This window comes from Symphalangus syndactylus, chromosome 2 (assembly GCF_028878055.3).
Source record: "Symphalangus syndactylus isolate Jambi chromosome 2, NHGRI_mSymSyn1-v2.1_pri, whole genome shotgun sequence".
NCBI classification, from domain to species: Eukaryota; Metazoa; Chordata; class Mammalia; order Primates; family Hylobatidae; genus Symphalangus; species Symphalangus syndactylus.
In genome coordinates, this window is record NC_072424.2 from 100,347,293 (window position 1) to 100,360,359 (window position 13,067).

The 13,067-nt window shown below is 36.9% G+C and overlaps 1 protein-coding gene and 1 pseudogene across 1 annotated transcript in view; one reads left to right on the forward strand and one right to left on the reverse strand.

The window, feature by feature from the left end:
- PKIB (cAMP-dependent protein kinase inhibitor beta) overlaps positions 1-13,067 on the forward strand; it is a 253,987-nt gene that overhangs the window by 47,464 nt on the left and 193,456 nt on the right. The gene's annotated exons all lie outside the window — the stretch shown is intronic.
- Positions 1,268-2,674, reverse strand: LOC129472904 (histone-lysine N-methyltransferase SETMAR-like; annotated as a pseudogene).

Below are 13,067 nucleotides of genomic sequence, written 5' to 3' on the forward strand. Positions count from 1 at the left end.
CTTGTCCCTGGTGTCAAAAAGGTTGGGGACCACTGTTTTAGGTTATACAGCCATACAAAACAAGCTGTTATGAATTAATAAAAATCTTTTTTCTGTTTCAAAGCAAGAGGAGAGAATGATGGGTTAAAACATAGCCCTCACTAATAAACAGCAAAATACAATTTCACTAGTAGAGATGCCTTTTTTCTTACTCTGTGAGTGAAAAGAGATACAAGGTTTTTTCTTGTTTTATGTTTTCCCGAATCTTTCTATTAAAGACTCACATTCATGGAGTGACAACATAATAAATGTTGTCCTCAAAAACGCTTTTATCAGAGCCATTGGATAAAGAGACATTTCTAATCCCAATCCTAGATGGAAACAGAGGACATCACATTAGCTGGGCTTGAGGCCCACTGTGGTCCAGATACAATACCCTAATCTTTTCTTCCTCCAGCTTTTCACTGAACTGTTGGCATTTTTCTCATTTATCATGTAGTTTCCCACCTTCCAAGATTCCCTCTAGGGCGCCATTCATTATTGCCAAATAATCTTAATATTTCCAGTTATGTTATAGTTGTCCATTGAGACTGAGTTCAGGCATCAATTCCCAGAAGCATTCCCTAAAAATCCATACTGAGCCTTTTAGCCTGCTTTGTTTGACACTGTATCCATACCACATCACTGTACTTGCTATATTATGTTGAAATTATCAACATATTGGTCAATTCGATGTATTTCCTGCAAACTAGATTATAAGCTCTTAGAAGAAAAGAGCCATGCATTTTTGTTAATTGTTATATATCTGGCACTTAGAATAGTAGGTACACATTAAATGTTTACGGATACTCTATAAGTTTGATAAGCCTTTGGAGTAATAAACCTGATTTACACAAACTGATTTTGTTGCATTCTGATGATCTGACTTGATAAAGGGATTTAACACAATAAATCATGAATGTGTGTCCTTAGAAGAGGCCTCTTCTATATCAATAATGTCTATTTACCATAGGCCTATTCTGCAGATGGTATAAAATTGAGATAATTGGCACACATCTATGATCACATGTTTGTGTTTTTCTCATCTGGCTTATACTTCTGCGGTGATTCTTCTCCTCTAGGGAAAGTCATTATTTCCTCTTCTTAAGCTCTCTCTATAAATGCGTGGCGTGGGCTGAAAGTTTATGTTCCTATCCCCCCACCAAATTTATATTAGTTTGATGCAAACAAATTGTGGTTTCAGACCGTGAATTTTAAATCATTATAACTAAGCTCAAACACGTCTTTATTAATCAAAGTAGGGACCATTACAATCAACACATTTTTTGCCAATGAGAAATAAGTTTATTTAGTCCTGTAGCATAAAAATTCATGCTTTGGGATTTGATGAACTCTTAGAGAGCATTTTCTGCATCCTACTGGTTGTGGAAGCATTTTCCCTGCAAAAAGTTGTTGAAATGCTTGAAGAAGTGGCAGTCAGTTGGCGAGATGTCAGGTGAATATGATGGATGAGGCAAAACTTTGTGGCAGAATTTCTTCAACTTTTGAAGCTCTGGTTGTGTGACATGCAGTCCGGCATTTTCGTGGAGAAGAATTGGGCCCTCTCTGTTGACCAATGCTGGCTTCAGGTGTTGCAGTTTTTGGTGCATCTCATCAATTTGCTGAGCATACCTCTCATATGTAATGGTTTCACTGGGATTCAGAAAACTGTAGTGGATCAGACTGGCAGCAGTCCACCAAACAGTGACCATGACCTTTTTTTGGTGCAAGTTTGGCTTTGGGAAGTGCTTTGGAGCTTCTTCTTGATCCAACCACTGAGCTTGTCATTGCTAGTTGTTGTACAAAATTCACTTTTTGTCACACGACACAATCCGATTGAGAAATGGTTCACTGTTGTTGTGTAGAATAAGAAGGTGACATTTCAGGCCAGGCGCAGTGGCTCACACCTGTAATCCCAGCACTTTGGGAGGCTGAGGCAGGCGGATCACGAGATCAGGAAATTGAGACCATCCTGGCTAACACGGTGAAACCCCATCTCTACTAAAAATACAAAAAAAATTAGCTGGGCATGGTGGTTGGCGCCTGTAGTCCCAGCTACTCAGGAGGCTGAGGCAGGAGAATGGCGTGAACCCAGGAGTAGGAGCTTGCAGTGAGCTGAGATCACGCCACTGTACTCCAGCCTGGGTGACACAGTGAGACTCCACCTCAAAATAATAATAATAATAAAAGAAGATGACATTTAAAAATGATGATATGTTTGATTTTCCATCAGCTCCTGAGGCATCAACTTATCTAGCTTTTTCACCTTTTTGATTTGCTTCAAATGCCAAATGACCGTAGCATGGTCGACACTGAATTCTTTGGCAACTTCTTGTGTAGTTGTAAGAGGATCAGCTTTGATGATTGCTCTTGGTCCTTGTCAATTTCTGATGGCTGGCCACTATGGTCCTCATCTTCAAGGCTCTCATCTCCTTTGCAAAACTTGAACTGCCACTGCGCTGCACATTCGTTAGCAGTTTCTGGGCCAAATGCATTGTTGATGTTGTGAGTTGTCTCTGCTGCTTTATGACCCATTTCGAACTCGAACAAAAAAGTCGCTTGAATTTGCTTTTTGTCTAACATCATTTCCGTATTCGAAAATAAACATAAACAGCAAGTAACAAGTCATTAGCAAAAAAAAAAACCATAAAGCGAGAAATGCACATTAAAATGATGTACAACATAAACACATTTATTTAAGAATGTATTCTAATATCAAATGGCAAATTTAAACAATGCAAAAACTGTAATTACTTTTGCACTGGTAGTGAGAATTTCAAGCCAGTGGATCTTAGCTTGTTGAGCTCTGTTGGGGTGGGATCCACTGAGCAAGACCACTCAGCTCCCTGGCTTCAGCCCCCTTTCCAGGGGAGTGAATGGTTTTGTCTCACAGGCGTTCCAGGCACCACTGGGGTACAAGAAAACCAAAACAAACAAAAACAACAAAAAAACAACAAAAAACTCCTGCAGCTAGCTCTGTGTCTCAGTGTTTGCCCAAACAGGCACCCAGCTTTGTGCTCGAAACTCAGGGCCCTGGTGGTGTAGGTGCCAGAGGGAATCTCCTGGTCTGTTGATTGCAAAGACAGTGGGAAAAGTGTAGTATCTGGGCTGGATAGCTCTGTCCCTCATGGCTTCCCTTGGCTAGGGGAGGGAGTTCCCCAACACCTTTTCCTTCCTGGGTGAGGCAATGCCCCACCCTGCTTCTGCTCACCCTCCATGGGCTGAACCCACTTTCTAACCAGTTCCAATGAGATGAGCCAGGTACCTCAGTTGGAAATGCAGAAATCCCTTGCCTTCTGCATTGATCTCGCTGGGAGCTGCAGACTTTAGCTGTTCCTATTCGGACATCTTGCCTGGAGATAGCATTTTTATATTATAGGATCATGTCATCTGAGGACAGAGAATTTCATCAATTTAATACATTTAATAATTTACTTTTTCTCCCAATTTGGATATCTTTCATTGTTTGTTTTGACTAAGGGCTCTGGCTAGGACATCCAATACTATGTTGTATAAAATAGTGAGACTGGGCATCCTTGTCTTTCTGTTCTAATCTTAAATGAAAAATTTTCAGTTTTCACTATTAAGTATAACGTTAGCTGTGGGCTTTTCATAAATGGCCTTTGTTACGTTGAAGCAGTTTCTTTGTTCATGTGTTGCTAAGTGTTTTTTAAAATTATTATTATTATGAGAGTTTGTTGAATCTTGTCAGATGCTTTTTCTGCAATTGAGATAATCATGTTGTTTTGTCCTTCGTTCTGTTAATGAAGTGTATTACATTAATCTATTTCTGTGTATTAAATTATCCTTGCATTCCAGGAATAAATCCTACTTGTTCATGGTTGATATGGTTTGGCTGTGTCCCCACCCAAATCTTGTCTTGAATTGTAGCTCCCATAATCCCCACACATTGTGGGAGATACCCAGTGGGAAGTAATTGAGTCACAGAGGTGGGATTTTTTTGCGCTGTTCTCATGATAGTTAATAAGTCACATGAGATCTGATGGGTTTAAAAATGGAAGTTCTTAGGAGGCTGGGGCAGGTGGATCACCTGAGGTCAGGAATTCAAGACCAGCCTGGCCAACATGGTGAAAACCCATCTCTACTAAAAACACAAAAATTAGAGGGGAATGGTGGTGGGTGCCTATAACTCTAGCTACTTGGGAGGCTGAGGTAGGAGAATCGCTTGAACTTGGGAGATGAAGGTTTCAGTGAGCTGAGATCAAGCCACCGCACTCCAGCATGGGCAACAGAGTGAAACTCGGTATCAAGAAAAAAAAAAGGATGTTCCCCTGCACAAGCTGTCTTTCCTGCCACTGTGTAAGATGTGCCTTTGCTTCTCCTTTGCCTTCCGCCACAATTGTGAGGCCTCCCCAGCCATATGAAACTGTGAGTCCATTAAACCTCTTTTTCTTTATAAATTACCCAGTCTCAGGTGTTTCTTCATAGCAGTATGAAAATGGACCAATACAATGGTGTATACCCCTTTTAATGTGCTGTTAAACCTGGTTTGCTAATATTAATATTTTGTTGATTTTTGAATCAATATTCATCAGGGATATTGATCTATAGATTTCGTCTTCTTTCTTCTCTCTTCTTCCTTCTTCTTCCTTCTCCTCCTTCTTCCTCCTTCTCCCCCTCCTCCTCTTCCCCTTCCTCCTCCTCCTCTTCATCCTCCTCCTTCTTCTTTCTTCTTCCTCCTCCTCCCCCTCCTCCTCTTCCTCTTCCTCATCCTCCTTTTTCTTTTCCTCTTCCTCCTCCTCCTTCTTCTGCCTTCTCCTCCTCTTCCTCTTCCTCATCCTCCTTCTTTTTCTTTTCCTCTTCCTCCTCCTCCTTCTTCTGCCTTCTCCTCCTCCTCTTTTTCTTCTCCTCCTCCTCCTTCTTTTTCTTCTTCTCCTTCCTCTTCTGCTTCTGCTACTTCTTCTTCTTCGTTGTCATCATCATCATAGTTATCTATAGTGCCTTTGTCTGGCTTTGGTATCAGGTAATGCCTCACAGAATAATCTTGGAAGTGTTCCCTCCTCTTCAATTTTTTGGAAAAGTTTTAAAAGAATTGGTGTTATATCTTTAAATGTTTTGTAGAATTCTCCAGTGAAGCCGTCTTTTCCTGGGCTTCTCTTTGTTAGGACGTTTTGATTACTGATTCAGTCTCTTCACTTTTTATTGACCTGTTCAGATTTTCTATTTCTTTATAAGTCAGTCTTAGTAGGTTTTATGTGTCTAGGAATTTATCCATTTCTTTTAAGTTATTCAATTTTTTGGTATGTACTTGCTTATGTTATTCTTTTACAATTTTAAATATGTGTGGCATCAGTTGTAATATCCCCTCTTTATTTCTGATTTTAGTTGTCTTTTTTTTAACATAATCTACTTAAGAGGCTTTCCATTTTTTTGATCCTTTGAAAAACATTTTTTGTTTTGTTGATTTTTTTTCCTATTGTTTGCCTATTCTCGCTTTATTTATGTCTGATCTAATTTTTTTTTCCTTCTGCTAATTTTGGGCTCAGTTTTTTTCCCCTCGTTTCTTTAGGTGCAATGTTAGGTTGTTAATTTTTTCTTTTTAAATGTATGCATTTACAGAAATAATCTTCTCTCTTAGCACTGCTTTCACTGCATTACATAAGTTTTGGTATGTTGTATTTTTATTTTCTTCTGTTACAAGGTATTATATAATTTCCTTTGTTACTTCTTCTTTGACCCATAGGTTATTTGAGAGTCCATTGTTTAGCTTTCACATATTTGTAGATTTTTTAGTTTATCTCGTGCTTTTTATTTATAGTTTTATTCTATTATGATTGAAAAAATACCTTGTATGATTTCACTAAACTTGAAATTGTTGAAGATTTGTTTTATGGCCCGTTAAAGCTTCATTTTCTGCCTTAATATGTAGTCTATCTGGGGGAACGTTCTATTTGCACTTGAGAAGAATGTATATTCTGCTTCTGTTGGGTGGAATGTTCTATATATGTCTGTTAGGTCCAATTGGTATATACAGACATACCTTGGAGATATTGTGGGTTCAACCTCAGACCACAATATCACAACAAAGCAAGTCACAAATGTTTTGGTTTCACAGCACATATGTTATGTTAACACTATACTATAGTCCATTAAGTGTGCAATAACATTATTTCTAAAAAGATGTACATACTTTAATTAAAAAATACTGTATGGCTAAAAAATGCTAATGATTATCTGAGCCTTTAGTGATTCATAATTATTTTTGCTTGTGGAGAGTCTTGCCTTTATGTTGATGGTTGCTGACTGATCAGGGTGGTGTTTGCTGAAGCTTGAAGTGGCTGTGGCAATTTGGTAAACTAAGACAACAGTAAAATTTGCCACATCAATTGACTCTCTCTTTCATAAAATATTTCCCTGTAGTATGCAATGCTTCTTGATAGCATTTTACGCTATAGTAGAATTCTTTTAAAATTGAAGTCACATCTCTCAAATGCTGCTACTGATTTATCAACTATGTGTATGTAATTTTCTAAATTCTTTGTTGTCATTTCAATAATGTTCATAGCATCTGCACCAGGAATAGACTCCATCTCAGGGAACTACTTTTTTTGCTCATTCCTTAAAAGCAACTCTTCATCATTCAAGTTTGATAATGAAATGTCAGCAATTCTGCCACCTCTTTCGGTTCCACTTCTAATTTTGTTCTCTTGCTATTTTTACCACGTTTTTAGTTATTTCCTTTGCTGAAGTCTTGAACCTCTCAAATTTATCTGTAAGGGCTGTAATGAACTTTTGAAAATTTCTATTAATGTTGACATCTTGACCTCATCCCACAAATTACAAATGTTCTTAATAGCATCTAGAATGGTGAATTCTTTCCAGAAGGGTTTAAATTTACTTTGCCCAGATCCATCAGATGAATCATTCTTTATGGCAGCTATAGCCTTATAAATGTATTTGTTAAATAATAAGATTTAAATGTTGAAATTACCCCTTAATCTATGAGTTGCAGAATGGATGTTGTGTTAGTAGGCACAAAAACAACATTAATTTCCCTGGATATCCCCATAAAAGCTCTTAGATAACTAGGAGCATTGTCAATGAGCAGTAATATTTTAAAACAAAATCTTTTTCTTTGAGCAGTGGGTCTCAACAATGGACTTAAAATATTCAATAAGCCATGCTGTCAATGAATGTGCTGTTATCTAGGTTTTGTTGTTTCATTTATAGAGCATAAGCAGAGTAGATTTGGCCTAATTCTTAAGGTTCTAGGATTTTTCAGAATGGTAATAATTTTACAAAACGGATTTTCAAGTGGTAAATGAGCACTGGTTTCTAGCTAAAGTCACCAGCTGTGTTAACACCTAATTAGAGAGTCATCCTCATTATGAGAGTCAGTGATTTTCTCTTTAGCTCTGAAAGTGCTAGATGGCATCTTCTTCCAATATAAGGTTGTTTTGTCTACATTAAAAATCTGTTGTGAAGTGTAACCACCTGAATTAATGATCTTGGCTACATCTTCTGGATAACTTGCTACAGTTACTACATAAGTAATTGCTGCTCCATCTTGTACTTTTGTATTATGGAGATACTCTCTTTCCTTCAACCTCATGAACCAAACTCTACTAGCTCCCAGCTTTTCTTCTGCAGTTTCCTCACCTCTCTTAGCCTTCATAAAATTGAAGAGAGTGAGGATCTTGCTCTTGATTAGGCTTTGGTTTAAGTGAGTGTTCTGGCTTGTTTGAACTATTCAGATCACTCAAACTGTCTTCCTTTCAGTGAGAAGGCTGTTTTCCTTTCTTATTATTCATGTGTTCACTAGAGCAGCACTTTTCATTTTTTTATAAGAATTTTTTTTTTTTTTTTGCATTCACAACTTGCTAACTGGCACAAGAGGACTAGCTTTTGGCCTATCTCAGCTTTGGACATGCTTTTCCATTAAGCTTAATCATTTGTAGGTTTTAATTTCAAAGCAGATACATGCAAAGTTTTCTCTATTTGAACACTTAGATGCCATGGTAGAGTTTCTATTGACCTAATTTCATTATTTTTGTGTCTCTGAGAATATGGAGATCCAAGGGTATGAAGAGAGATGAGGGATTAACTAGTCAGCAGAGCAGTCAGAACATATACAACATTTATCCATCAATTTCACTGTTTTATATGGGAATGGTTTGTGGGGCCTCAAATAAATTATAATAGTAACATCAAAGATCACTGACCACAGATCACCCTACAGATATAATAATAATGATGATAAAGGTTGAAATATTGTGAGAATTACTAAAATGTGACATGAGGCACAAGGTGAGCACATACTGTAAGAAAAATGGTTTCAATAGGTTTGCTTGATGCAGGGTTGCCACAAACCTTCAATTTGTAAGGAAAACAATATTTGTGAAGCAAAATAAAGCAAACTGTAATAAAATGAAGTACATCTGTGTTATTTAAATCCCCTGTTTTCTTATTGATGTTCTGTCTGGTTATTCTATTCTCTATTGAAAGTATTGAAGTCTCCTACTACTATTTTGCTATTATTTCTCACTCCAATTGTGTCAAAGTTTGCTTTGTATATTTTTATTTGGAAACTTGGATATTTGGTGCATAAATACTTATGATTATTATATCTTTCTGGCAAAATTACTCTTTTATAATTGTAAATGCCCTTCTTAGTCTCTTATAACAGTTTTTGATTTGAAGGCTGTTTTGTCTACTATACCAATATTAGGCACTAGTATAGCCACTCCTACTGTTTTTGGTTGCCATTTGCATGGAGTATCTTTTCCTATCTTTTCACTTTCATCTTACATGTGTTCTTAGATGTAAAGTGAGTTTCTTTTACAAAGCATATAGCTGGGTCCTATGTTTTTTATCCATTCAGTCAATCTATGTTCTTCGATTGGACAGTGTCTTAGTAAGCTCAGGCTGATAAAACAAAATACCATAGACGGGATGGCTTAAACAATACAAATTCATTTCTCACAGTTCTGGAGGCTGGGAGGTCTGAGATCAAGGTCCCTGCATGGTTGGGTTCTGATGAAGGCCCTTTTTCTGGCTTGCAGACAGCTGCCATCTTGCTGTATCCTCACATGATAGAGAAAGAAGGAGCTCTAATATTTTCCTCTTCTTATAAGAACATTAATCTGTGGGCCAAGTGTGGTGGCTCATGCCTATAATCCTAGCACTTTGGGAAGCCAAGGTGGGAGGATCACTTGAGATCAGGAGTTCAAGATTAGCTTGGGCAACAAGACCTCATCTCTACAAAAAAATAAAATAACTAGCTGGGCATGGTGGCACATGCTTGTAGTCCTAGCTACTTGGGAGACTGAACTTAGGATTTCGAGGTTGCAGTGAGCCATGGTCATACCAATTGCACTCTAACCTGGGTGACAGAGTACGACCTTATTTCTTTAAAAAAGAGAAAAAAGAAAAAATGGAAAAAAAGACACTTAATTCTCATGACCTCATCTAAACCTAATTACCTCAAATGATCGCACCGCTAACTACTGTCACATTTGAGACTAGGGCTTCATGTGAATTTTAGGGTAATGCAAACATTCTGTGTATAACAGACAGTGGATTCTATTTACATTTAAACTAATTACTGATGATAGAAGAATTACAATTGCCATTTTGTTAACTGTTGTTTGTATATCTTAGAGCTTCTCTGTTTCTCCTTTCTCTCTGCTTCTTTTGTGTTTTGTTGATCTTCTGTAATGATATGCTTTGATTTACTTCTTATTTCCTTTTGTATATATTACATAGATATTTTCTTTGTGGTTTTCATTGCATTTACGTAAAACATCTTAAGTTATAGCATTTATTTTAAACTGATAACAAGTACGTTTAATCACACACAACAACTCTACTTTTTTTTTTTTTTTTTTGAGACAGAGTCTCGCTCTGTCGCCCAAGCTGGAGTGCAGTGGCGCAATCTCGGCTCACTGCAAGCTCCACCTCCCGGGTTCAACTCTACTTCTTAACAGTTCCACCTCCCCTACTCTATGTTATTGAGGTTACAATTTACATTTTTCATATATTGTATTCTCATAAATATGACTTTATAGCTTTTAAATTTTTGTCATTTAAATTTTATGCATCAAAATTACAATAATACAAGTCACGATTATTTGTCTATAAATTTACCTTTACAAGAGTACCTTATATTTTCACATGGTGTCAAATGGCTGTCTACTATCCTTTTGTTTCAACTTGAAGGACACCTGTTAGTTAACCTTTCTTGTGGAGCAGGTCGAGTGGTAATGAACTCCCTCACCTTTTGCTTGATCTAGGAAAATCTTAATTTCTCATTCATTTTTGAAGGATGGGATGTTTTTCCTGGATACAGTATTTATTGATGATAGTTTTGTTTTCCTTTCTACACTTTGAATGAGTCATTCTGTTTCCTTCTAGCCTGCAAAGTTTCTGCTGATAAATCCCCTGATAATCTTATGGAAACTCCTCTATATGTGATGAATCTCTTTTTTCTTTTCTGTTTTCAAGATTCTTTGTCTTTGGCTTTAAACAGTTTGATTATAAGATACATCTGTGTTGTTCTCTTGAGATTTATATTGGTTGGAGTTTTTTCAGCTTCTTGAATCCACATGTCCATTTCTTTCTTCAGATCTGGGATATTTTCAGCCATTATTTTTTCAAATAAGCTCTCTCCCCCTTCTTTCTCTCCTCTCCTCCAAGTATTCTCATATGTATATATTGGTCCACTTAATAGTGTCCCATAGGCTCTTTTCACTTTTCGTTACTCTTTTCTATGTTTGATTCTCTGATTCAATCATCTCAACTGACTTGTCTTCAAGTTTGCTCATTATTTCATCTTACTGATAAAGTCTGCTGTTTCATTCTTTAAAATACATTTTTAGTTTAATTGTTGAAATTTTCAGCTCCAGAATTTCTGTGTTTAAAAAAAATAGTTTCCATTGACTTGTCTATATTCTAATTTTGGTCACAGATTGTGTTTGGTTTTGTTTAGTCATTTATCTGTGTTCTCTTTTAGCTCATTGAGTATTTTTATGACAGTTATTTTAAATTCATTTTTAGACAGCTCATAGATTTATGTTTCTTTAGGATTAGTTTCTGGAGTTTGTTCCTTTGTGCCGTGTTTTTTCTGTCTTTGTATGCATTGTAATTTGTTTGTTTGTTTGCTGGGTTTTGGGAATTTGAAAAAAACAACCACCTCTTTCCCAGTTGTGTGCTGCCTTCAAGCAGGGAAGACTTTGCCTATGAGCCTAGCTCGAAGTGAAAGAGCTTCAAACCTTTTATGATCTCTGGCTCTCTCTGGTGTTTTTCTGAGGAACTGCAGCCTAATATGCTACTAGCCTCTGTTTTCAGCATCTTCCAAACTCTCCCAGTCAGGTGAGAAAGAGTTCAGTCCCCAAGACAGCACTCAGATAAACCAGAACATTGGAAACGTGGTCTACTCTCCTGTTTTTGGCAAAGGCCCCAGTATGGGAGAGGAGTTCTTTCTAATTGTTCTGCAATATGCCATTTAGTGGGAGACACACGAACAGACACATCAAATGCTGCAATTTTCCTTACTTCTTTCTTTGAAATCCTGTGTTGGTTTTACAATGGCTTACTTAAGCGATGTATCTACTCAGCTTGTCTCTATGGTTCTCACAGGGTATTCTGTTATTGTCAACTCAGTGTCTATGAGGGAAGGAGAACTTTTAGCTTTCTAGTCTGCCATCTTGCTGAAATGACCTTAAGAGTGGGTGACTTTAAAATATCATACGTGTATAGGAAAAAGTCTGAACGTTGTAAGGGAGCTATACAAAACTTGAATTATTGCCTCTTTAATATCACAAAAGAAAATATGTATGTGAAATTTTTTGAAAACATGGGAATTCTCTGTAAATGCAAAATTAGTTTCTGCTGCGCTGTCATGTCCACATGTGCAGATGAACCCTTTAGAGATTGAAAATATGCTATCACTATTGCTGGATTGTTCTATGACTCTTAAGAGAAAAGTTTGGAAGTTCAGGCACACAAAGAGTAACAGAAAGAGGGCATTAACTAGATGATTTCATCATTGTAGTTACCTATAAATCTACTTCATTATACAGGGAAGAAACCTTCATATGTCCTAAACTGATTTATCAAATCCAGACTCAATTTTCATGTTTTTATCTGAAAATCACTACTTGTGGACACTTGAACTTGTTGGTTTTTTAAATGTTCTTATCATTCTGCCTGGGATACAGCATAATTGCTTCAATTTCCTATGCCGCCTTCTCCTGGTTAATTCCTACTCAGCGTTTGAGACCCATCCCAGGTGTTTCCACCTCCTTCCACTCCCCACCTTTCACTTCTGGTAAGGGTTTCCTAACTATGAGCTAGATGCACCTTCAATTTTCCCAGGGATAGCACATTGTTCTCTAATTGTCTATCTTCTTATTTCTTTCAAATACTAGATTGTGAATTGCTTAAGGCTCGAAATTTATCCCGTTAATCTTTGTGGCTTTAGCACTTAGCATTGTGCTTGGCACAAAGTAGCTTAATAATTGTTGAATGAGTGTAGGCAAAAAGACAGATCTGAGTTTAAATCCTGGCTGTTCCACTTGCCAGCTCTATGATGCAATGTTACTTGACTTTTGTGTAGCTCTATGATACAGACTTACTACATTTTCAGTCCTTTAGTTTTCTCATCTCTAAAATTAGCTTGATGCCTCCATAAATGTTTGCTGTGAGGATCAAGTGAGAGCTTCAGTGTAGAACATTTATGCAGCCTCATAGATAATAAAGAGGCAGTAAATGGTAGCTATAATGTAGCTTGTTATCCTTAAATTGCAGATAACAATTAACTAAGGTGAAATGAGAAAAATAAAGATATCTACACGCTTCCACCTAGTTTAATCAACATACTCCAGGGGAACTAAGTAATTAATTCCAAATGTGTATCTTTCAGCAAATTAGTTCTCTATCACTCTTTTGTTTAATACTTTATTAAATGGTTACATTTTTAGTAGTTTCCTTTTTTATAACAACCTTTTTATTGTGGTAAAATACACAAGACAAAAATTGCCTTTTTAAACATTTTTTTAAGCAGACAAGTCATTAGCATTAGGTGCATT